The sequence below is a fragment of the Stegostoma tigrinum genome, chromosome 45 (assembly GCF_030684315.1).
Source record: "Stegostoma tigrinum isolate sSteTig4 chromosome 45, sSteTig4.hap1, whole genome shotgun sequence".
Lineage (NCBI taxonomy): Eukaryota > Metazoa > Chordata > Chondrichthyes > Orectolobiformes > Stegostomatidae > Stegostoma > Stegostoma tigrinum.
Genome location: NC_081398.1, coordinates 3,009,345 through 3,036,517, shown reverse-complemented (window position 1 = coordinate 3,036,517; position 27,173 = coordinate 3,009,345). Strand labels below are relative to the sequence as shown.

Sequence of the window (27,173 nt, the reverse complement as noted above, 5' to 3'; positions counted from 1 at the left end):
AATAGGGAAAGAGGGGGAGGCGGACCAAAGATGGAGAGAAAAGAAGATAGGTGGAGAGGAGAGTATAGGTGGGGAGGGGATAGGTCAGTCCAGGGAAGACGGACAGGTCAAGGAGGTGGGATGAGGTTAGTAGGTAGGAGATGGAGGTGCGGCTTGGGGTGGGAGGAAGGGATGGGTGAGAGGAAGAACAGGTTAGGGAGGCAGAGACAGGTTGGACTGGTTTTGGGATGCAGTGGGTGGAGGGGAAATGCTGGGCTGGTTGTGTGGTGCAGTGGGGGGAGGGGACGAACTGGGCTGGTTTTGGGATGCGGTGGGGGAAGGGGAGATTTTGGAGCTGGTGAAGTCCACATTGATACCATTGGGCTGCAGGGTTCCCAAGTGGAATATGAGTTGCTGTTCCTGCAACCTTCGGGTGGCATCACTGTGGCACTGCAGGAGGCCCATGATGGACATGTCATCTAAGGAATGGGAGGGGGAGTGGAAATGGTTTGTGACTGGGAGGTGCAGTTGTTTATTGCGAACTGAGCGGAGGTGTTCTGCAAAGCGGTCCCCAAGCTTCCGCTTGGTTTCCCCAATGTAGAGGTAGCCACACCGGGTACAATGGATACAGTATACCACATTGGCAGAATGCTACACTTGCCCCCACACCTCCTCCCTCACCCCTATCCCAGGCCCCAAGATGACTTTCCATATTAAGTAGAGGTTCACCTGCACATCTGCCAATGTGGTATACTGCATCCACTGTAGCCGGTGTGGCTACAGTGATGCCACCCGAAGGTTGCAGGAACAGCAACTCATATTCCGCTTGGGAACCCTGCAGCCCAATGGTATCAATGTGGACTTCACCAGCTTGAAAATCTCCCCTTCCCCTACTGCATCCCTAAACCAGCCCAGTTCATCCCCTCCCCCCACTGCACCACACAACCAGCCCAGCTCTTCCCCTTCCCCCACAGCATCCCAAAACCAGTCCAACCTGTCTCTGCCTCCCTAACCTGTTCTTCCTCTCACCCATCCCTTTCTCCCACCCCAAGCCGCACCTCCATCTCCTACCTACTAACCTCATCCCACCTCCTTGACCTGTCCGTCTTCCCTGGACTGACCTATCCCCTCCCCACCTATACTCTCCTCTCCACCTATCTTCTTTTCTCTCCATCTTCGGTCCGCCTCCCCCTCTCTCCCTATTTATTCCAGAACCCTCACCCCATCCCTCTCTCTGATGAAGGGTGTAGGCCTGAAACGTCAGCTTTTGTGCTCCTGAGATGCTGCTGGGCCTGCTGTGTTCGTCCAGCCTCACATTTCGTTATCTAGGATTAAATAACTGTCTATCAAACGTAAAAAGAAGTTGCCAGTTTATCATAATTTAAATTTATCCCACAAAATGTTCATTGAGAAACTGAATGTTTGAGGTGCCCTTTGGACACCTGTGCTGCATCTGTTAAACTGAGTTCGATCCTATTTTCCTGTGGGTAAAGCAGATTTCATGTTTAGCTCCATGTATATCACAATATGAATTAAATAAGCAAAAATTCACATTGGAAAATGTTTCATAATTTGTGGGGACTAGCTGCTGACAAAAATAGCTTCCTGTCTGGGAGATAAGCATGGGTGAAATTAATGTAATCTTTCAGGCCTTTACTGACCCACTGAGGCCATGCAATAAACACCTCTTGTACAGTTAACACTGGCATTCACATTAATTTCCTCCGCATGCCCAAAAAGAAGATTTCAACATGACAGCATAGAATGAGGCCGTTTGGCCTATCATGGCTGTGCCTGCTCGTTGAAAGAAGTTATTCCTCATAATTCCTCAGTTTTTTTTCAACATTCATCCAAATTCCCTTTTATAGTTATGATTAAATCTTTTTCATAACACTTTTAGGCAGTAAAATACAAATCATAACAACCCATGCCATAACAAAACTTGCTCACTTTCCCTCTGCTTCTCTTTGTTAATTACCTTAAAGCTGTATTCTATTGGTTCTTCCCCTTGGGTATTGAAATCATTTCACCTTCTTTATTGCATCAAACTTGTCTTATGATGTTGAGCAACTCTTTTACATTTTCTCTCTGTTACTCTAAGGAGAATAAGTGCTACATACCTGGTCTCTCCGGGTGCCTCTGAGCTGAGATTGCAAAGATCATTAAACATTTGAATGTTTCAAGCCTGAACAATGTATAAACTGTGGAAGCAGACAAATTAACATTGAATTCATTTACCTGAAGGATGGAACTCTATGGGCCACTATTCTATCACCTCCTGGCAACTCACCACCACCTTTGCCAACATGGCATTCTTTATCAGGGCACCTGGCTGGTGATTTGTTTTATTCATTCATGAGATGTGTGTGTCACTGGCTGAGCCAGCCTTTACTGCCTTACTTGCCCTGCCTTCTTGAACAGCTGCAGTCCATTTGGTGTAGGTATACATATAGACAGTGAGGGAGGAAGCTCCAGGATATTGACACAGTGATATATTTCCAAATCAGGAAGGTGAGGGGCCCGGAGAGGAGCTTGCAGGTGCTATCTGCTGCTCTTCGCCTTCTGGATGGCAGTGGTCATGGATTTGGACGTTCTATCTAAGCATTAGTGAATTTCTGCAGTACATTTTATAGATGATACACATAGCTGTTAATGAGCATTGGTGGTGGAGGGAATGGATGCTTGTGGGTGTGGTGCCAATCAAGTGGATTGCAGTGTCCTGGGTGGTGACAAACTTCCTGAATATTGTTGGAGCTGCACTCAATCAGGGCAGTGGGGAGTATTTCATCCAGTTCTGAGGAAGGGTCTCCGGATTCGAAAGGTTAACTCTGATTTTTTTCTTCACAGATGCTGCCGGACCTGCTGAGCTTTTCCAACAGCTTCTGTTTTTGTTCCTGATTTACAGCGACTGCGTTTTCTTTTTGGTTTTTATTTAGTATTGTATCACCTTCCTGACTTGTAAAATTGTAGACAGGCTTTGGGGAGTCTTAGTTTTGATTTGTAGCCTCACCATCATTTTTAGCCAGGTCTGACGATGTTCGTGGCATGCCCTCCTGCACTATCATTCAACCAGGGTTGATCCCTTGGCTTGATGGTAATGGTAGAGTTGGGCAACAAGGCTACCGATTATGTGGGAGTACAATTCTACCGCTGCTGGTGATCCACAGCGCCTCATGGATGCCCAGTCTTGAGTTGCAGATCTGTTCAAATTCTATTCCATTTAACACGGTGATAGCACCATACAACACAATGGACAGTATTCTCAACGTTGAAGACAGGATTTCACCCCTTTGCAGAACTGTAGCAGTTAGTGTCATTAATTGAGTCCACCTCTTTCCAAAATAGAGCATTTACATTTGAAGATGGCACTCAGATGTGTCGGGGAGGTCAGGAGCTAGAACTTTTCTGGTTATCAAGTTCCAAATTCAAAACCCACCTCGATGGGACCCTTGGTGCTACTTTTATAAGCTGATAAATTGTTTGCTTGGTGCTGCACTCGATCTGATGAAGGAAGCTATTTTTCAACAGCATTTTCCAAAATAATCAGCACAGAACCAAACTAATCACAGCTGGAGAGAAGCAGATCCTCAATTACACCTACTCCCCAACGCCACTCCTAATGTTTCATTCCACAAAACCAATTGTTGGTCATTGTTCGTATAGGAAGCACAATGTTAGCCCTGAACATCCAATGTAATTATTTCCCAAGAGTTTAAAATACACAACTGGAAGCCGTAATTGCTTGTACTTTGTGGTTAAGCGAAGTTCCAGAACCAGGGGCAGTATCAATGACTTTAAAGACAAAGCACAGAGTAATGACTTACACCATCTGGGCACAGTGTAAAATGATGGCTTTAGGTTTCAATTGGGAAATACAATTCTTTTTATGGAGGGGGCAAAATACATTTTCAGCACAATTAAAAAGAAAGCCTTGAAAACGCGAGTGCTCCAACATTTCTGAATGTGACCTTCATTTCCTTCCGGGTGCAATAGAGGAGCTGACTAACCGGATCAGTTCAGCCAGACCAGACCCCTGCATCCTCAGCCCATCGCCTCCATTCCTTGCCCTAACACTGTGCGCAAATGCAGATACTCACCTCCGCCCCCACTCACCCCCCCCCCCCACCCCACCGCAGTTCCTTAGCAAACATCGCGAGAGTCTTTCCATTTGCTCATTCCATCCACCCCCCCAACAAAAAAAAAGCCCACACCAACAGGCAGGACACAACCTTGAGCAGCAAACAAGCAGCTGTTGTGTTTGCTGCTGGTACCTCGCCTGCCTCCTCTCTCTGAGTGAGTTGTGTGTCTCTGCTCATCCATGCAACCATAGGTAAGTCACCGAGAGGTGTGTCTGTGTGTGTGTGTGTTTCGCGCATCTTGCATATGCCTTTGGCTTAACCTGAGCATCCTCATTCCTGATGTGAGTGTCTGTCTTCCACTGACTGTGAGCGGGGAGGTGGACTATTCAGCTGCAAACGGCGAGAAGGAAATGGACATAGGGTGTTATGCGTGCATGTAAAATAAAAGGTGAGGGGGTCCCAGCGGCTCCCACAGCCAGATGCATTCGAGGCGGGGTGTGTGCATGGGTCTAAACATTCGCAAAGCATCTGCTTGTAAAGCAGACAGAGAGGAAGCAATCGATCCGTCTTGATACCCATGACAACGCCACAATAATGAAGGCGCCTGTGCTATTTGTGGGTTGTTTTTGGACTGGTGCACGAAGCGTTCCGATTATTTTTATTCCATAATCCCTGTGACCCCTGTATAGATGCAGCAGCTGATGGCAGTGTGTGTTGGGTCTAATTTTGCTCAATGCCCTGTCATTTTGGAGGTAGCGAGCAGCACTGAAACCCACGCTCAGAGACTCCCCTCTGGCTGTGCTCTAACATGGGCCTCAGTTTGAAGCTTCAGGGTATTGAGGGTTGGCATATCTGGACCACGTTAAGGTGTCTGCTGATTATATAATCCTTCCCTCGCCTTATCTCCTTCCAGGGCTCCCTCAGCATGAGTTAGGTTGAGGGTTTGAGTCCGGCCACTTGGTCATCCCATTGGCAGCACTGACTACAGCGTGTGGTCGGGAACGTGTAGGAAACGCGACCCTGTTCCGAGCAAAAATTGTTGCCAGTCTCTTTGCCTGAAGTGAAATGTTACAATTTCCTTAGCACAAGGGACAGTTCAGCGATGGAGAACTCCCAATAAGCGCAGTGTTCCCTGTTGAACGACCGTTCGCCTGGATTGGTCACATCCTGTGGACGGAGGTGTGTTGCATTTAGTTTAATGCAACAAAGGACCCCTTGTGAAAGCTCATTTAACCAAAGCACAAAGTGTAACAAGAGGGACAGGAGTAGGCCACAGATCTGGAGCCTGCTGCATCAGTTAGAACATGGCTGATGTGTCCTGTAACTCTAATGTACCCGCCTTTCCTCCATGTCCCTTAGTAACTCCTGGCCCACAAAAAAGAACTGTCTTCAAAGATGTACACATCCCAACGCACACACAGTTTTGAGTTTAGGATTTCCGCGACCTTTTTATTCACTTGTGGGATGTGGGCATTACTGGCCGGCCAGCATCTGTTTATTGCCTGCCCTTGAGAAGGAGGTGGTGCACTGCGATCCATGTGTTGTCAGTTGACCCTTAATGCACTTAGGGAAGGAATTCCATGGATTTTGACCTGGTGATGCTGAAGGAACAGGGATATATTTCCAGGTCAGGATGGTGAGTGGCTTGAAGGGAAAATTGCAGGAGGGTGGTGTTCCCCTGTACCTGCTTCCCCTTGTCCTTCTGGATGGAAGTGGGTCGTGGGTTTGGAAAGTGCTGCCTGAGGGTCTTTGGTGAATCTCTGCAGAGCATCTTGTAGATGGTACACACTGCTGCGACTGAGCATCGGTGGACAGAGTAGATGTTTGTGGATGTGGGTCACACGTTTTGTGTGACCTCTTGATTTTGCTGCTAAACATCTCAGTTCTGGCATTAAATGTTATGCTTCCCTGGTAAAACGTTTCTTCAGGAGAGAAATTACTTTCTCCAGTTGCCTGTGGTGAATCCTTTAACATATCTGAGAGCTTTCTTGAGACAGTGATCGTATCAAGGGAGCTTAATGGCTGATCCCACCTTTTCTTTCACATATCAACTGCGCCATCCCTCAATACAGCAATGATCGTGCATTTCTGAAGTTACTGAGCTACCACACCCCAAATTCCAGAGCTCAGCAAAAAGCACAGCTGACACCTCAAGCTGTGGATACACATGAGGTCAGAACTGAAGAGACACAGAGATCTTGGGGCACCGTGAAGCTGGAGGACCCTGTGAAAGAACGGCCTTAATTTGTTGAATGTTCATTCTTATTCCATACTTCACTTGTTCTGAATCATAGTGGAGCATTGGAAATTATACAGTGAAGTTGGGGAAAGGAGGAAACCATTCAGATCTCTTCATGCAATTAAACCACCATTGATTTATATCGTAACTCAAATTATCGGCCCTACTTCTTGTAACCGTTATATCATTGCTCGTCCAAGTCTATCTGTTTCAATTGTAAAACTTTCAAATTACTTCCAGCCTTGACAGATTTTAAAAAACTGCCTGTTCAAGATTTCTGCCATTTTTCGCACAACCTGGCATCACAACTTTTACATTTTTTAAAACTCTTAAACTGCTTGTGAGCCCTACTGGCTGGGCCACCGTTTAATCCTCCTCTGTAATTATCCTGGAGAAGATGGTGATGAGCTGTCCTTCTCGATCTATTGCAATCCTTGGTCCATAGGGATACTTGCAGCGCCATCAGGGAAGAATTTCCAGTGACACTGAAGGATTGGTGACATATTTTCGAGTGAGGATGGTTTGTGTTTTGGAGGGGCACTTACTGATGTTTCCGAGCCTCTGTACCTCTTGTCCTTCTGAGGATTGATTCCTGGGACTGAGTGCTACATTCCAGATGTAAGCTGACCATTATGAATGTGAGGCTAATCTTGTTGAATTGATCTTGTCTGAAAACTAAAGATCCATGCGCCATTTAACAGGTGAAGGAAATCGGTGGTTTTCTGACAAACCATCATCTGGCTGTCCCATCAGAACATGCTACAAATGATTTTTTTCCATGTTTTGTGCAGAAGTTGTCAATGGCTATAGGTGTAAAAGACTATCTCACTGCTCTCTATCTTTCTAACCTCCTCCAGCCTCACAGTACCCCGAAATCTCTATGTCTCTTCAATTCTGACCTCATGTGTATCCACAGCTTGAGGTGTCAGCTGTGCCTTTTGCTGAGCTCTGGAATTCCAACCTAAAGCCACAGAACCTTTTTCTAATGCATGGATTAAATTTGTGTCTTAGATCAAGCTGTTGACCATCTACTACCAAGCTCCTTTTGTCTCTTGATGCTGTATTTTGTTTGACAGAAGCATTTTGGAATGTTTAATTACATTAAAAGTGGTCTATATATGCAAAGTGTTGTTGAAGGAAAGGAAGGGGGGGAATTATGTTTTAATTAAGTAGTCTAACAATGGAGTGACTGGAAGGAGTGGAGAGCAGAGATGAAGATGGAGATCTTGAATATTGTCATTATACATCTAGACGTTGAGCCCATGTCCTTGGTTGTCCCACCAAGGGGAAATATGTAGATGAGGGACATTTAACTTGGCAATTCAATGGAAACAGTGTAAGGTAGACAGAGAGACAGAGAAGTCATGCCTGGTGATGAGCTAACTACGATTTGCATAGGTAAGCACCGAAACAAATGAGGACAATCTCATTAAATTGGAAAATAGAGGAGAGAGATTGGCTGACAAGGCCAGGGGTCCCTGTTTCACCTCCGTTCACATGGTTAGAGTTGCTTAGGATGTCATTTGCAGCTTAAAGGGGAGGAGGATGTTCGCAGAATCACAGAATTGTTATGCTCAGAAGAAAGCCATTCAGCCCACCTTGCCCAAGTGAGCGTCATGAATTAGTGCCATTCTCCTGTTTTTACCCCTGCACATCATATCTATTTGAATAATCATCCAATGCCCTCTGGAATGCCTTGGTTGGATCTGCTTCCACTGAACTTTCAGGCAGTATCTTCCACTTGTAACTCAAATTATCTGCGCTACTTCCCTCATCTTCCATATGACCAAAACTGAGGCGAGCACCTAACATGGAGTGGTGGGTTGGGGCAACTAGGCTATTTAGGAGCATACTGGGAAATTGGGAATGAGGAGGGATGAATCAAGGGCAGGTAGATGAGAGATGCCCAGAGAAACAGAGGATGAAGATGATTGTGGAGAAACCACAGAATGAGATGGAACAAAAACAAAGTTGTTGGAAAAGCTCAGCAGATCTGGCAGCATCTGTGGAGGAGAAAACAGAGTCAACATTTCGGGTCCCGGTGACCCTTCCTCAGAACATTAGAGTGGATTGGCCATGGGAAATACAGGGATAGGGTGAGGAGGGGGGTCTAGATACAGTGCTCTTTGGAGGATTAGGGTGGACTTGATGGGTGAAATGTCCCTTCCTCACAGAATGAGATGGGATCTTCCTGAGAGCAGTTGGGTAAAGCTAAGAGATGGTTTAACTCTATATGAAACAGGAAGAGGAGAGCTTGGCATTGATCTATCATGCATTGTGTATACATAGTACCTCAGCTGTGTCAGAAGTTGGGATTGTTCATGTTAAAGCAAAGAAAGGAAGGTGTTAGGGGTGTTGAAAAATATCCCAAGGGTTTTAATGGACTAAATATGGATAAACTGTTTCTATTACAAGAGGTTTGGCAATCAGAGAATATGGATTAAGAAAAAATACCAGAGAGGGAGTTTTTTTTTTGAAAAACAGCAAGTTCTTACAGTTGGCAGTGCACTGCCTGAAAGTATAGTGAGGCAGTTTCAATAGGAACTTTCAAAAGTGCAAAGGGATACTGTAAATATTTGAAAAGGAAAGATACAGACAGTGGGTAGAAGAGAAGGAAATGAAGCTAAGCAAAAAGAGACAGTGCAAGCACAAGAGACCAAATAGCCTCCTCCTGTGCTGAATGATTTTATGTAAATGTACTTAACTGCGATATCAAGTACATGCACACGCCGTACTGACTGTCTTTATATGTTTATATACAAGCTGCATGCAGATATCATCTTACCTTGACATTAGTATCAAAATTATTCATAGATTCAAGTACTAGATATAGTTGAAACAGAATGCATAATTCAGACATGAGTATATTGTGCACATCCATCTTCTAGCTATGAAAATAAACATGATGTAACAACTAGAGATCGTATAGCTTCTTAACATAACTACTCTCAAGGTCATCAGTTGCCTTTAGCCATCTCAACCTTTAAATCTACAATTCCCACTTCACCTCCGTCCTTCTTTAAGATGTACCTTTAAACTTACCTGTTGGTCCAAGCTTCTGAGTTTGTGCCCCAATATCTCCTTGTTTGGATTGGAGTCCATTTCTGCCTGATTATTCTGCCACAAAACACCTTAGCACATTTCAGTAGGAAAGCAGTGTCCTAAGATGCATAGTAATAAAGTGTGGAGCTGGATGAACACAGCAGGCCAAGCAGCATCTCAGGAGCACAAAAGCTGACGTTTCGGGCCTAGACTCCTAAGATGCATATTTTGGTTTTGAGGAGGTTGTTCACAACAAGAGATGCTCCTTTTTATTACATTATTTATAATCTGATATGACACTCCTGGAGACTCATAAACCCTTGTCATATTCTTTTTGGACCTGTCAATTTGAACAGAGATGACAAAAATCTGAAGAAATTTCCATGACTGATCTCACCTTTGGGGAGATTACAGAACCATTCAACAGATTTTAAATATAAAATTATAAGTCATATGTACCAAATGGCAAAATATTTTCCCTAAACTCAGTTTCCTATAAATGCAGATGTATAAATCCTCTTATTATTAATAGATAAGTCTCTCTTTTTATGGAAGGTTCTGTTATTGGAAATATAATTACAATGCATCGCTTAATCCAATTATGCTGCTTTGACCTAGACGTTGATAGGAGAATTAAAGGAGTGAGTTCATTGAGCTGTGTGGACAAACTGATTAAACATCCCATTTCATTGGGTTTCAGCCCACTCTGCTGATGTTCATTAATTACAAAGACAACTCCAGATTTGAAAGAAATGGCCAACAAGATGGCCAGGCAGAGACACCGACCACCTGATGTCGTTGGATGGAAATAGAGATTACAGCCCAAACGGGAAAGTTGAGAGATAGAGAGGCACAGATAGGGCACTAAAATAGGGACAGTCAGACAGAAATAAAGAATGAAAATCCGAAAAGAATCAGAGAGAGTCCCAGTCCAGAAGATTGATATTCATAGAGAGAGACAGCCAAACAAAAATAGCATAGGTTAGCTAATAGAAGGTGTTATAATCCCCAAGAAAAAGGCAAACCAGCTGGGAATACAGTTCAATGAAGAGGAATGGACAGAATTAAAATGTGCAAGTACAAATAAAAAATGAGAAGAGTCAGTGTGGTTCTATCCTGACAGCAGAGCCCTTCGTATAGGTCTGGTCCAGATGGTCCCCTCCTGTCTCACACACAGTGGGAGAGATCGACCATTCTTGTTTGCTTCCCAAATCCTCCCTTTATTTAACACCTGCTGCGTTGTTCCGTTTTACTGTCAATTTGTGGGACTTAGACATTGTAGCAAAAGTATTTGTCGTGAAAGTCACTCAGAATAAAAGAAAAGTCTAAAACTACCTGGCTGGCAGCAAAGCAATCCCACCTACACAGATTAAGAGTGCTGGGAGGAAGTCCACTCCTTGTGAAACTCCAGTTGGATGCTGATCGTGTGTAACTGTACTCTGGCTGTTGACAGCTGCTATTTCTGTGAACGCTGGTTCTGACCTCTACATCTGAACTCCCTGGGGTGTCAGTGACCAGACACATGGAATCCATGCGGAAATGCCACCGGAAAACAGCCCCAGCTTACAGAACGGCACAAGGATCTTTTGTAACACCAACCCCCCCCCACCCCACACCCAGATACAGTTAATCCAAGAGTTTGCCCAGAGTTCACAGGCAGGTCCGAGCTAACCAAGGGTCTGGATCCACGCATTTGTTTCTCGTGCTGGGGCAGACTGTTGTTTGTAGTTTTTCACCCGTCATGAAGTGAAGTCTGTCCCTTTATAGATGAAGGCAAATTCAAGAGAAGCAGCTCTGAAAAACAAATAAATTACATGTCTGTGGCACCCTGTCACCAACACAGAGTGCTTTGCTGTCAGTGAAATTGCTTTTTGAAGGGGTGAAGTAGGAACCAATGGTTAAGGTTCGCACAGCATGGAGTAAACTGTGACAATTACCAGAAAATCTATTTTTTCGGTGATTAAAAACAAGAAATGGTGGGAAATTCAGCAGGCCTGGCACCATCTGAGGACAGAAAAACTGTTAACATCTTAAGACAGTCATTTCCAGCATCTATAGTCTTTTACTTTAATTTTTCTCAGTGATTTCAACAGAGGCTTAGAGGGCAGTACAGGACAGCAGGGACAGCCCCTTCTTTTCAATAGTGCCAATAGTGTATTCACTCCCACCCAGAAACATCAGAGCTGGGGATGATGGTGTGGCACAGGCCTCTGCATAAAGCCTCATTAAAAAGATTGCAGCATACCGTCGGTGCGGCGCTCCCTCAGCGCTGACCCTCTGAAAGTGAGCACTTATTCTCAGTGTGAAACTGCAGCACTAGTGCAGTCATTGCCCTGAAATGGCTACAAGTTAGTGATAATCTTCTGACTCAGGCTAGAACCCTGAGCCACTGACAGTGAACAGTCTGTTGGACCTGAATAACTTGCGATGAATCTATGTCGTGTGTTGAAGTCACATTGATTCTCATTATTAGAGTACAAAGGCCTCGCTAATGGATTGTGATTATCACAGCCTCTCCCTTAACATTTAAACTGTAGGATCCAAAGTGACAGTTCAGGTGCATTGAATCCCACAGTTATAAATCAAGTGATGATTTACAGACGGGAGAGGTTGTTATTCATGATAAATACTTGGCTTATCATTTTGTATGTGGAATGTAGGAGTTGGATCACCTTTAATTGAGCAAGTTGAATTATGTTGACAACTGAGTTAGGTAATATTGGCAGACTGACAGCCAATTATAAGCCAAATGAAGTGCACCAACAGATGTGAGACAGCAACAAAACAAAGAAGAAAGAAAATGGAGAGAATGAAACACGAGTGACTCTTTATAGACAGAAATAGATGTAGTGGCAACAGAAAGGAGAACAATAGAATGGTAGGAGAGATGGAGTAATAGCAGAGTCAGTCGACTTGTAATTTAGAGGCTTTGGGCAAATACCTCGAGGATTTGTGGCAGTTTTTACTGTTATGCACTTGTAGGATGTGGGTGTTGTTGGCTATGCCCTGCATTTATCGCACATTGCTAATTGCCCCTTGAGAAAGTGGGGGTGAGCTGCCTTGTTGAACTGCTGCAGTCCATATGCTGTTGAACCACAGTGTCCCTCAGGGAGGGAATTCCAGGATTTTGACCCAGTGACACTGAAGGAACAGGGATATATTTCCAAGTCAGGATGTTGAGTGGCCCAGAGGGGAACTTGCAGGGGGTGCTGTTCCCATGTATCTACTTTACTTGTCCTTCTGGATGGAAGCGGGTCGTGGGTTTGGAAGGTGCTGCCTGAGGATCTTTGGTGAATCTCTGCAGAGCATCTTGTAGATGGTACACACTGCTGCGACTGAGCGTCGGTGGGGGGGAGGGAGTGGGATGTTCGTGGATGTGGTGTCAGTCGAGTGAGGGCTGCTTTGTCCTGGATGGTGTTGAGCTTCCTGAGTGTTGTTGGGGCTGCCCCCGTCCAGGGGCAAGTGGGGAGTATTCCATTACCGTCCTGTCTTGTCAATGGTGGACAGGTTTTGGTGAGTCGGGAGGTGAGTTGCTCACCGCAGTATTCCTGGTTTCTGACCTGCTGTTTTGGCTTCTGTGTTTATATGGCGAGTCTGACTGGGTTTTTGGTCAAAGCTGGTGGAATTTAAACTGAATTAACAAGAAAATCTGGAATTAACAGCTAGTTTTATTAAAAGCAAGCACAAAACTACCATTAGTTATTGTAAAAACCCACCTGGTTCACCAGTCCCCTTCAGCAAAGAACGTCTGCCATCCTTATCCAGATTGGCCTATATGTAACTCCACACCCACAGCAATGTCGCCTACTTCTAGCTACTTCTGAAATAAGCAAGCAAGTTCACGTACAGCAAGGGCTGAGCAACAGAGCAATGTCCACATCCCATGAACGAAGAAAGAAAACTTGGATAGATTAGCTCCAAATGTTTACATGAATAATCAATTTCATTTGAGGTGTTAGCAGTGCAACCGTCTGCATATCGGATGAGAGCTGGTGTGGATTCAACGTGATTGTTCTGAACAGTTAGAAGAACGATAGAATGGGCAGGAGACGGGGTAATAGTAGTCGTGTTGAGGGGAGGCGATGGCCTAGTGGAATTATCACAGGACTGTTATTCCAGGACCTGGATAATGTTCTGGGGACCCAGGTTTGAATCCCACCAGGGCAGTTGGTGGAATTTGAATTCAATAGATATCTGGAATTAAGAATCTAATGATGACCGTGAATCCATTGTGATTGTCAGAAAAACCCATCTGGTTCATTAATGTCCTTTAGGGAAGAAACTGCCATCCTCACCTGGTCTGACCTACATGTGACTCCAGACCCACAGCAATGTGGTTGTCTCTTAACTGCCTTCTGGACAATTAGGGATGGGTAATAAATGCTGCCTGGTCAGCGATGCTTACATCCCATGAATGAATAAAAGAAGTCCAAAGGCATAGAAGGCCACTCAGCCCACTGACCGTCCAAAGAACATCCCACCCAGGTCCACCCCCTACCCTTTTCCTGTAACCCTGCATCTCTCTTGGCTGAGCCATGTAGCCTGTATATCTCTGGTCACTATGGGCAATTTAGCATGGCCAGTCTACCCAAACCTCTGGAGAAAACCCACACAGACACTGGGAGAACATGCAAACTCCACACTGATGGTTGCCTGAAGGTGGGATCAAACCCAGATCCCTGGCAGTTTGAGGCAGCAGTGCCAACCACTGAGCCATTCATTTAAACAATAGTTAGTCTTGGCTTTGTGAAAGCACTGAGCTCTTAGGCAGACAGTGTTTGATCGAGGCTGACACTCCCGGTGCAGAAGTGAAGTGGAATTGCATTGTTGGAGGAGTTGTCTTTCAGTAACTTCAAACCAAGGTTAGGTCTGCTTTCTCAGACTGGCACAAAAGATTCCATAATACTATTTCAGAGAAGAGCATGGAAGATCTACCTTTCGTCCAGGCCAATATTTGTCCTTCACCAAAAAATAACTAGAAGTGCTATTTCTGGAGCCTAACAACTTCAAAAGCCTCTGCTTTGGGATATCCTAAGGGCATGTACGGTTCTATATAAATGCAAGTCATTCTTTAACTAAAAGAAATCAGATATTACAAATGGTAGATTATCCTACAGTATCCAGCTGTGTTTTAACATGTTAATACATTCAGTAGATACCTAATTAACATGATACAGTCAAATGTCAGTGACGAGCTGATGTCAGGAGGTCAGCCGAGACATTAGGAAGTTAAATTTTTCTTAACGGGTTTTTGAAAGCTAGCCTACCCATTTGAACAAAAAGGCCCTGTCACTTTAAAACAATGCAGCCTCTCACTGGCCAAAGGACCAGTTATTATGAGGCACTAAATCTCCCCTTCAATGTGCATTAGTGCTTAAATCTCAATGCGCTCCTGTGGGACAGCTGCAGCCTTTAAATAGTTCAGCTGGTCGAGAGTGCGTGAAACATTTCGGACCTGCTGGGATCAAGTACTTGGTAGGTACCCTCATTCATTTCTGTTCCATCTCCAGCTATCGATTATCAGGGCAAGTCAGGAACAGTGGAGTGTTTTGATAGGAAGAGAAAAAGATAAGGCTGGGGTTGTTCTCCTTAGGACAGAGAAGGGTGGCAGCGATGAAATTGAGGAGCTTGAGCGAAGCAAAAGATCTGACTAAAAGACCACGTAGAGAGAAACTCTTTCCAATGGCAAAAGTCTCAGTAACCGTGGAGACATAATTAAGACCTCTTGTAAATCTCTTGGTACCATTATCAGTCAGTTCAATTTCTAATTTGGTGGCAGACTCCTGCCATGAATTTAATACCGATTGTTTGTGGCTTTCATCACAAAATAGTCGTCACAGTCCAGTCACTCTGACAAAAGGATCAGAGATGCAAAGAACCTTTCTTTCAAGCAGTCAGTAGTCATGACCTGAAAGATAAGAAATCATGCAACACCAGGTTATAATCCAAGATAACAAAGTGTGGGGCTGGATGAACACAGCAGGCCGAGCAGCATCTCAGGAGCACAAAAGCTGACGTTTTGGGCCTAGACCCTTCATCAGAAAAGGGGGATGGGGTGAGGGTTCTGGAATAAATAGGGAGAGAGGGGGAGGCGGACTGAAGATGGATGGAGGAGAGGATAGGTGGAGAGGAGGGCATGGGTAGGGAGGGCGATAGGTCAGTCCGGGGAGGACAGACAGGTCAAGGGGGCAGGATGAGGTTAGTAGGTAGGAAATAGAGGTACGGCTTGAGTTGGGAGGGGGGGACAGGTGAGAGGAAGAACAGGTTAGGCAGGCTGGGATGAGCTGGACTGGATTTGGGATGCAGTGGGGGAGGGGAGATTTTGAAGCTTGTGAAATCTACGTTGATACCATTGGGCTGCAGGGTTCCCAAGCAGAATATGGGATGCTGTTCCTGCAACCTTCGGGTGGCATCATTATGGTACTGCAGGAGGACCAGGATGGACGTGTCATCTAAGGAATGGGAGGGGGAGTGGAAATGGTTCGCGACTGGGAGGTGCAGTTGTTTATTGCGAACCGAGCGGAGGTGTTCTGCAAAGTAGTCCCCAAGCCTCCGCTTGGTTTCCCCAATGTAGAGGAAGCCACACCGTGTACAGTGGATGCAGTATACCACATTGGCAGATGTGCAGGTGAACATCTGCTTGATGTGGAAAGTCATCTTGGGGCCAGGGATGGGGGTGAGGGAGGAGGTGTGGGGGCAAGTGTAGCATTTCCTGCGGTTGCAGGGGAAGGTGCCGGGTGTGGTGGGGTTGGAGGGGAGTGTGGAGCGAACAAGGGAGTCACGGAGAGAGTGGTTTGTAGGTGGTTAACCGAGATGGAGACAGAAAGGTCCAGGAACTGGGCTGCATCTCCCAGTCGCGAACCATTTCAACTCCCCCTCCCATTCCTTAAATGACATGTCCATCCTGGGCCTCCTGCAGTGCCATAATGACGCCACCCGAAGGTTGCCGGAACAGCAACTCATATTCCACTTGGGAACCCTGCAGCCCAATGGATCAATGTGGACTTCACCAGCTTCAAAATCTCCCCTTCCCCCTCTCCACTGCATCCCAAAACCAGTCCAGCTCATACCCGCCTGCCTAACCTGTTCTTCCTCTCACCTATCCCCTCCTCCCACCTCAAGCCGCACCTCCATTTCCTACCTACCAACCTCATCCCACCTCCTTGACCTGTCTGTCTTCCCTGGACTGACCTATCCCCCTCCCTACCTCCCCACCTATGCTCTCCTCTCCACTTATCTTCTCCTCCATCCATCTTCAGTTTGTCTCCCCCTCTCTCCCTATTTATTCCAGTTCCCTCTCCCCATCCCCGCTTTTCTGATGAAGGTTCTGGCCCGAAACGTCAGCTTTTGTGCTCCTGAGATGCTGCTTGGCCTGCTGTGTTCATCCAGCCTCACACTTTATTATCTTGGATTCTCCAGCATCTGCAGTTCCCATTATCTCTGACCAGGTTATAGTCTAACACAAGCTTTCGGAGCGCTGCACCTTCTTCAGGTGTTAGTAAGAGAGGCGGTATTTACCTCATCAATATCTGAAGGAGGATTAAGGTTCCGAAAGCTTGTGCTTTGAAATAAACCTGTTGGACTATAACCTGGTGTCGTGTGATTTCTGACCTTGTTGACCGCAGTCCAACACCAGCACCTCGATATCGTGATCTGATAGGGCAGTGGAAGCAAATTTAAGGGGCGTTTTTCAAAAGGGAATTGGGTACATAAGGGACAGGTGTGGTAGAACTAACTAGATACGAGCACACAGTGGCTCAGTGGTTCGTTTCGATTCCACCCTCAGACGACGGTGTGCAGTTTGCACATTCTCCCCGTGTCTGCGTGGGTTTCCTCGGGGTCCTCCGGTTTCCTGCCACAGTCCAAAGATGTGCAAGTTAGGGTGGATTGGCCGTGCTAAATTGCCCCATAGTGTTCAGGGGTATGTAGGTTAGGTGTGTTTTCGGGGGAATGGGTCTGGGTGGGATGATCTGAGGGTCGGTGAGGTCTTGTTGGGCCGAAGGTCCTGTTTCCACACTGTAGGGATTCTATGAAGATAGCTCATTCAAAAGGACAGATGCGTACACGATGAACTGAATATCTTGCTCCATACTGTATGTTTCTAAGAAAGTGGGTGGATGATGACAGAACGGGGCTGTTGAGGATTTTCTTTATCTTGTCCAACAGACAGTCTTATTCCCAGAACCAGTTGCTGCTAATTATGGTGAAAGAGTGTGTAGGCCATTAGTTTTCTGCCCTGCAATGGTGAAGCGTAACTTAAGATTGAGCCCTTTATTAATGATCCATCAATGGAATATGAACATTGCTGGCGAGGTCAGTGTTTAATTTGAAAGGGTGACTGCCTCTGATGAAAGGCAGAAGAATGAGGGAAAAGGGGTTCATCTTACAGGCAACCCTGATTTCTACATTAAGAGCTTCTTCCTCACAACTTTAGATAAATTTACCAACGGTAAGTGAGGAAGGAATGATACACCAGTGCCCTGTCTTTTTAGGACTATCAGATCAACCATGATCTCTTTGACTAGCTGAGCAGACTTGATGGGTTGAATGGCCCACATCTCTCCTACATCTTATGATCTTATTCAGTGGTATTTTTTTAACAAATGTTCAGGGGCAAAATAGGAAGATGAACTTGCATAGCATTCTTAAAGCACTTTCTGAAGTGCGGTGTAGAAAGTACAACAGCAAATGTTTGTGCCGTAAGCTCCCACAAAAAAATGTAACAACGGGCAGATAACCTGTTTCTTATTGCTGTTGAATAACTATCAGCAGTGACATCAGGGATATCACCCCTGCTTTTCCTCAGGTTATTTTTGTGTGATCCTTCACAGACACCTGTTTTTATCTGCACACAGATGTCCCCTACTTGCAGCCAGCCAATTTCCAACAATAGATTAGGAACCTTAGGCTCAGAGGCACAGATGGAGGCACAGATGGAGGCCATTCAGTCCCTGTTCTGCCGTTCAACAGGATGGTGACTAGTTTCTGTCTCACTTTTGTCTCTGGTTTTTGACTATTTCTTAAAAATTACCTCCTTACCCAATGGGGATGGATACAGGAACATGCGAATTTCAAGATCTTGTAGGGAGATTCCAAAACTTCCTGAGATTTTGATATGAGGTGCAGTGATGGGTCAGTTTGAAATTCAGTCCTCCAAGGTGAACTATCTGACCAGTTGGACAGGCAGCTAAAAAAGCCTTTTTTTTAAAAACTTGCTTATGCTCCAATGTCCTTTCAGTTAAAGTAAAGTAAGCATACTGAGAATGCACTGTAAGAAAGAGTTTTTGGGGAAGAAAGTCAACAAAGGCATATTGCGTAAGGTAGCAGGGAGTTTGTATCATTGATAACGCTGGCATTCTTTTCTATCAGTCTGCCACCTCTGATGAATAATGTTTGAAATGTAATTGTGCAAGTGTTGTTTCAGAATGAGTCCCAGATGTTGCATCAATTTCCCCTTTCACGTTCTTGTGTTGCTTGAGAATACAATATTCGCTTTCATGTCCCTTCTGCCTTTTGATATTCTGAGGTGGGGGCTAGCGTTTTCTGTTTTGAAGTTTTGACTTGGAGGGTGATGGCACAAACCGAGAAACAGCAAATCAGACTGCATGTGAAAACCAATTTCATCTGTTCCATTTTCAAACAGGAAACAGAAAATCTGCTTCAGTAAACAATGACACCCCTCAAATGGGATTCTGCTGCGTCCCCAGACCTCACTCCACTGGGCACATCATCTGACTAAAAGGAAGATTTAGCATCTGTATGGTTTATTTAGAGACAGTGTGTTCATGTGTATGGACCCAGGGTACCTCATGAGTCACCTCAGGCAGGGTACCAGGCAGAAGTGTGATCTGAGAAGTATGTTTAATTAAACTGCAGCATTTTGAATTTAAAAGTTATGTTGAACTTGTCAGAACTACAAGGCAGGGAGCCTGCCATGCCTCCGGGACATTCCAGAATGTTTCAGGTCTAACAATAACTATCATGTAGACATTTATGGTAATTATTTAGCACACAGCAAGGTCACACAAACAGCAGATGAGAGAAATGGCCCACAGCCACCTGTAACTTTTTGTGTTGGTAATGCTAGTCGAGTGAGAAGAATAGTTCAGGGCATTAGAGAAACTCCCCCTGCAATTGGCTGGAGAAAAGAGCCTTTAAGGCTGTCTTGATTTAATGATAGACATAACAAAGTGTGGAGCTGGATGAACACAGCAGGCCAAGCAGCATCTTAGGTGCACAAAAGCTGACGTTTCGGGTCTAGACCCTTCATGTCTTAATTAAAAGTCACCTGTCATCATATTTTAAAACTGAAAGATATGGTCAGTCACTGAGCTTCACTATTGATGATGGTAACATGTTACTATGTTGCACAGGTATAGGAAGTTCCTCCCCCTTTTTGATCACTGGCCTGTATTTATTTGGATAATCTCAAGCAATGCAATAATCCCATTAGCCATAATCCCTCTATGATGATAAGGGAGGATCCCACTGCACCTGATCTCAAAAGTGTTAACTAGTGTCCACTAACTAGTGACCACTGCCAGAGAGAGACCCTGTGCAGATTTCAAATGAAAACAAAGTCATCCTGCTTCAGTCCAACACACCTCAGGACCCATTTACAATGGACACTTCACAGTTCTGACGCTGTTTTCTTCCCAAAGCTCTCTTGGAAGAATGAACTGGGCTGGATGCCTGTCAGCAGGCTATTACACTATGGGTGGAATCAGGGCCACACTTCATCCTTTCCACACAAGCACAAAGTGTTAATCTTTGTGCCGTGGGTAGCACTCTCATGGTCTGGGTCAGTGGTGTCCGCATTCAAACATTGCTCTTGCAACTTATAGTAACATCGAGTCATATAGCATGGACACAAACCCTTCCATCCAACCAGTCTATACTGACCATGTTCCTAAACAAAACTAGTCCCACCTACCTGCATTTGGCCCATATCCCTCCAAACCCCTCCCATTCATAAACTATCCAAATTAAAAGCAATACTGCACTCTCAGAGGTGTTGCCTTAAAAATTAGCTGTCAAACTGCACCCTTATCTGCTATCTCAGCGGGACACAAGATTCCATGAAATTATTCAAAAAGGAAGAGGTACTTACTCCTTCATAAACAACTCCAACTTTTTCTCTCTCATTTGTGTTGTTTGATTGGGCATGACATGTGGAAATAAACTGTCCAATTGCAACAGCAACTTTGAAAGTACTAAATTGACTGTAAATGCTTTGGGTTCAGCACTTATGTTTCAGGTTTCTGGATAAGCGAGACATAGCCCCAAACACTAACTTGACTGTTTTTCTCTCCACAGGTCAGATCAACCTGCTGAATGTGTACAGATTGTTCTGTTTTCATTTTATTTTTTCCAAGTCTCCCTCATTTCAAAACAAATTTTGTCCCCTGTTGAGTCTACTTGTGGAATGTTACACAGATAAAGTGGCTGTGTGGTCCACCATACCCCAGCCCTACACAGGAGATTTCTCCTCCAATTCTGAACTGTAATCCGATCCTGCTCATCCACTACTGGAAGCTGTCCCTTCAACTAAACTTGAAAATTCACTCTTTAAACTCTTCTACCACTCAACCTCTCTCCCTTTTACCTTACAACTCCCTTCAAATTGAACTCTTTGTCCACATCTTTAGCCTTTTGCCTAATATGACTGTCCTTGCACCTTTGAAGTGGCTGGGAATTTTGAAGAATGTTGTAGAACTGAAGGCCATTGTCACCACATTTTATTTGGAAAAATTTATTGTGAGAATGAACAAAGTTGACATAGACGTGCTGATAATCCCAGTTAATGATCTACTTTGTGCAGATGAAATGGGGTTGGGGGAGGGATAGGCTTTGCTACATTCATTGTTTATTATTCCACAGATTTCATATCTCCTCCAGAAGGTGCTAACTCATGTTTGTTTGCTGGTACAGTTGACTTTCAACGAGTGAGCCCAGGTACAGTGGGTCGAATGGCCTCCCCCACTAGTGTATGATTCTAAGTAGGAGTAGGACATCCATCAAGTGACTATTTCAAGTGTCGTCAATAAAAGATGAGACATCTAGAGGTAGCTGTGAGCATAACTTAGGAGGGGACAATACCATTGAGGTGGTTAAAAATCTATTGATTTTCTCTTATTTGAAGATTTTTCATTGCCAGTTATGTCACAACAATTAGAGTAAGAAATGAGGGAGGTGCAAGAGCTGAAAGTAATGAAACATCTAACTGGTAATAATGTTCGCTTAGTGGAGGACGAATGTGAGGCCTCCTGCTGGCCAGTAGCAAGAATGGGCGATGATATGGTCAACAGTGTTGCTGATCCTAACCAAGCTGCTCGCTTGTGCAAGCTCATGGTGATAGTTGACAGCTTTCAAACACTATTCTTGTCAGCAAGCATATGTAAATGATTAAATTAGAGGGAGTCAGGGGCCATTATTGCATGAGTAAACTTCCTAGCATCATCTTGTCGTTTTTAATGCCCGGATAGTCACAGTATTACAGAGATCTTAGCTCAGTTTAAGATTTTAGCAAAGATTTGTAGCTCAGGTTGATTTGATCGCAGAGCTGGCTTGTTTTTGTTCAGATGTTTCATCACCATGCTAGGCAACATCATCAGTGGAACCTCTGAAGTGACGTTGTTCTACTCCGCTTTGAATTTATACTGTCTGGTCCATTAACGGCATGGTTCTCACCCTCGAATACAATCAACAAACATATAAGATTGGACCCCATGTACAAACCCGTACAGAACAGAACCAGAAATGACATAAAACACCTCAAAAGACCAGACAGTATGAATTCCAAGCAGAGTAGAACAACATCACTTTATTGAAGGCCGCACAGATGATGTTACCAAGCATGGTGGCAAAATGTCTGAATGAGAACAAGCCAGCTCAGTGAGCAAGTCAACACCCACATCTTAGCTCAGTGTTTGATCCCCCGAAGGCTTAGCTGCCCCTTCCTCTCTCAGCTGTGAATCACCTCAGATCTACCTTAACTTGATCAGCGAGGGAGGTTGGTTCACCCATTTGACGCGCAATAGCTTTACTGACTGGCAGGTGTTGCCATTTGCACCCTGTTCTTTCCAGATGTGCCCTTGTCTGCCTTCCAGAGAGACCACTCTCTCCGGAACTCCCTTGTCCGCTCCACACTCCCCTCCAACCCCACCACACCCGGCACTTTCCCCTGCAAACGCAGGAAGTGCTACACTTGCCCCCACACCTCCTCCCTCACCCCTATCCCAGGCCCCAAGATGACATTCCACATTAAGCAGAGGTTCACCTGCACATCTGCCAATGTGGTATACTGCATCCACTGTACCCGGTGTGGCCTCCTCTACATTGGGGAAACCAAGCAGAGGCTTGGGGACCGCTTTGCAGAACACCTACACTCAGTTTGCAGTAAACAACTGCACCTCCCAGTCACGAACCATTTTATCTCCCCCTCCCATTCCTTAGATGACATGTCCGTCATGGGCCTCCTGCAGTGCCACAATGATGCCACCCGAAGGTTGCAGGAACAGCAACTCATATTCCGCCTGGGAACCCTGCAGCCCAATGGTATCAATGTGGATTTCAGAAGCTGCAAAATCTCCCCTTTCCCCACCGCATCCCAAAACCAGTCCGGCTCGTGCCCACTGCCCTAACCTGTTCTTTTTCTCACCCATCCCCTCCTCCCACCTCAAGCCGCACCTCCATTTCCTACCTACCAACATCATCCCGCCCCCTTGACTTGTCCGTCCTCCACGGACTTGCCTCTCCCCTCCCTACCTCCCCACCTATACTCTCTTCTCCACCTATCTTCTCCTCCATCCATCTTCATTCAGTCCGCCTCCCACTCTCTCCCTATTTGTTCCAGTTCCCTCTCGCCATCCCCCTTTTCTGATGAAGGGTCTAGGCCCGAAACGTCAGCTTTTGTGCTCCTAAGATGCTGCTTGGCCTGCTGTGTTCATCCAGCTCCACACTTTGTTATCCCACCCAAGTAAGACTGTTCATCATCACTGGGAGAAGATGCCAAAATACAAGCATAATTTTGATCCTCAGCCAATATTCTGACCCACTCAAGTTCCTTGTTCAGGGATGTCGTCCCTGGCTTATCTCCCACTCCATACCATAGGGCTCTATGACATGACTATAGCATGAGCAAATCCAGCAGTCAACTGACTTAACTTTCTTTCTAGCTCAGGACAGTCCACTGGTCAACCTGAGATCATGACAGTTACCATGACCAACTGAACCCAATCCCCTAACTGACAACTCTGCAACACCCCAACAAAAAGAAAAATCTGGTCACAATGAACAAGTCTTAAGGTAACTCCCGCTATCAATTATGATTTAGTGGGAGCACTCACTCTTTTTCACCAAATTCAGACACTATGGGCTCAAGTCCTAATCCAGAGACTTTACCACAAAATCTAGGTTGACTCATTTGTTGCGGCAGTGGAGGAATGTTGCACTTTTTTTTAAATGAGATGTCACACCAAGGATCCACCAGCCCTCTTACAAGCCTGTATTGATTCTCATGTCAACGTCACTAAAAAACAAGATGCCTGCTGTGTTCATCCAGCCTCACATTTTATTATCTTGGAATCTCCAGCATCTGCAGTTCCCGTTATCTAAGATGACCTGATCATTGTCTCATTGCTGTTTGTGGGAGCTATTTATGCACAAACTTGCTGCTACATTTCCTATGTTACATTAATTACACTTCAAGAAGTACTTCATTGGTTTAAAAGTTTGTTGGGACATCCTGAAGTTGTGATTGGCGCTAGAGAAATGCTCCTTTCATTTCCTGTCCTACATTCCAGCGCCCTCTTCTGTGGATGCTGTGATATCTCCTTCACGTCCATGACTGACATGTTTAGGGACAAGGTCCAGCCACTTCAGAACACAGAGGTGGGGTGGAGGGTTGTGAAATTTCTAGGAGCAGGATGGTGGACAAGGTGAGGTGAAAATAAAAGTGATAGCACTTAAAGGCAGATTCTGAAAGTCTGAAACAAATACAGAGAACACTGCAGGAAGTCAGCAGGTCTGCCTGCGTCTGTGGAGAGAAAAAAAACTACACTGAAGAGTCATAGCAGACTTGGACATTAATTCTGTTTCTGGTTCCACAAATGGTGCCTAATTTTGCTGTCTTTCTCCAGTGTTCTCTGTTTGGTTTGATATCACTCAAATTGAATCCATACTTAATATATAACCAGCCAGAATGTCCTCATGTAGAATTTTCTGCAGTGTCAAGTGAATGTTGTTTATTCAGCTCTTAAAAATAAAATCAATAAGCACCAACATTTTTAGCTCACTGGAGCAGACAGGTTTGTCCTTGCCCAGGTATTTAATCAGATTTGAACTGGTTCAGCCACTTTTGTCGGGTGAAAGCAGCCAGCAGATTTGGAGTTAAAGGAAGGTGAGGGATGTGGAAGATGTCTGAGGGGCCAAATGAGCCTACCACAGGCTATCTACTCAGAAAGACATTTGCAGCTCAGAATCAGGCCTCTTTCCTTCAGGCTCCTTCTGTCTCCTTTTTTATCTCACCATATCAGCATGTCTTTCTCATTCTTTTGCCCTCGTGTGCTTATCCATCTCTACCTTAAAACGCATCAGTATTTGTCACCTCAACCACCCTGTGGGAGCAAGTTCCATGTTCTCATGACTGAGTAAATATATTTCTCCTGAATTTCCCAAGAGATTTATTGGAGACTGATTTTTATAGTGCCATATTTGTGGTATCCACAGAAATGAGAACAACAACCCTATGAAAACCCCTTCTGAATATTAAAGTCTTCTATCCTTTAGCCCTCAACCTTCACTTTATTGGAGAAAGGAATGTCGGCCTGTTCTGCCTTTCCTGATATTTAGAGCTGCAAACCGGATTGAGTTTCATAGAATCCGTACAGTGTGGAAACAGGCCCTTCAGCCCAACAAGTCCATACCGAACCTCAGAGCATCCCACCCAGACCCATCCCCCTACAACCCACCTAATCTACACCTCCCTGAACACTACGGGCAATTTCCCTTGGCCAATCCACCTGACCTGCACATCTTTGGACTGTGGGAGGAAACTGAAGCACCCAGAGGAAACCCACACAGACACAGGGAGAATGTGCAAACTCCACACAGACAGTTGCCTGCGGCTGGAATCGAACTCAGGGTCCCTGGCGCTGTGAGGCAGCATGTTTGGTTTAATCTCACATTGTGCAAACTGCTGGGTTCGCAGATCGCTCAGGAGTTGGGTTGTGTTTGGAATGAGTTTGAGGAGACTTGGCATACATCAAAGAACTGAAAATTTGTGTTGCGGGAGAACTGCTCTGTAATATCTAGTTCTGTGCGCTATCGCACATGTGGGACGTGATGCCAGCTGGCCACATGAGGCCAAAAGAGACCTCCGTGTGTGCATGTTCTGCCAATGTTACCAGCTCAGGATAAGGAAGCTGGGGCCAAGGAGCTGGAGCTTTCCTTCGCTAGTCACATACATGGAGTAGGTCTCCTCAGCTGCTCCTCCACTTCACCACCTGGCCCCACTGTAGCCACTGCGTTCCCTGGGGAGAAGTGTGAGCCATGGATCATGTGCCCAGAGAACTTGGTCTGCGACTGCATCTGAAGGCCCTCGCTGCCAAAGGAGTGATCCACCTCCTTGGCCAGCCATTAAACTGGCCACAATGCATGGCAGGGACATTGCATGTGACATCATGTTCCTTCATTCCTTGTACACCTGATGGTGGCATTCACTATAAATTGTGTAAACAGTTCTTACTGGGAGTCTCTCGCGCTCTCTGTCCCTGTCTGTGTGAGGTGCAGACAGAGACGACATTGTGGGATTACAGCACCACCACTATTAGCAGAATGGTAATTACAGTTTAATTTGTATGGGAAACTGGTAGACATGTCAATGTAGGAACTTAAAATTGAGAAGAAATTACACAAAAATGTGGCAATTAAATAGTTTTTCAGAGAAGAACAGAAATAAGGAAGAATTCCTATAGTGCCTTTCACAGCCTCAAAATATGCCAAAGTACTTTTCAAGTAATGAAGTGAATTTGAAGAGTTATCACTCTCCTATTGTAAGAAATGTCACAGCCTGTATCTGCATATCAAATCCCACAATCAGGTAATCTGTTGTTAGTGATACTATCTGAGCGATAAATTTTGTACCAGGGTAGCAGTTTGAGAATGATTGTGAGGAGATTTGATCCATTTGAGATTCTGCACAGAGTGGGTAATTGAGAAGCGTTTGATCCATTGGGATTCTGTACTGTGGGAATGAACAGGAGAGGGTTTGAACCTTTGGGTGAAATCAATTGACAACTTGGCTCAATAGCCTCAAATTGGAGTGACCAGAATGTAAACAACTAGTATGCCACAGAAGTCCTATTGAAACTGTGGTCAGTATATATTTTCAGGACGGAATTTAATGGACATTATTTTGATCATGATGTTGCACATATACATACTCCCTCACACTTATAACAGTCAAGTACATTTACTGCACACCACTCCTTTTTAAAAGTTGAAATTGAATCTTTATGTATTGTAATTATTTAACTGCACCTCCCTGTGATGTCACATGCACTTCTGTTCCATTACAAGCCGAGCAACTGGCTGTCCATTTCTGGTGTCACATAGTATTCATGCATGCCAACTTGACAAGTCCTGGAAACAATTCACGTCAGCTTTTCCGAAGACACGTTTATCCTGAGCTATTTCCATAAGCCATGCTATGGATGCTGTTGGAAACTTTCCTCATAAGTGGAAGGATGGTTACTGACAGGCCAGTTATTTCACCATGACGTCACACACAGGACAGTGCTTTACATCACCCACTATCAGACGTTCATTAATCT

The 27,173-nt window shown here is 45.0% G+C and overlaps 1 protein-coding gene across 3 annotated transcripts in view; it reads left to right on the top strand.

Moving 5' to 3' along the window:
- The first annotated feature begins 4,159 nt into the window (after positions 1–4,159).
- ache (acetylcholinesterase) overlaps positions 4,160–27,173 on the top strand; it is a 52,989-nt gene continuing 29,975 nt past the window's right edge. For all 3 annotated transcript variants that reach the window (XM_059642532.1, XM_048524219.2, XM_048524220.2), the window contains exon 1: positions 4,160–4,309. The gene's annotated coding sequence lies outside the window, so the exon portion shown is untranslated. The remainder of the gene's footprint in view (positions 4,310–27,173) is intronic.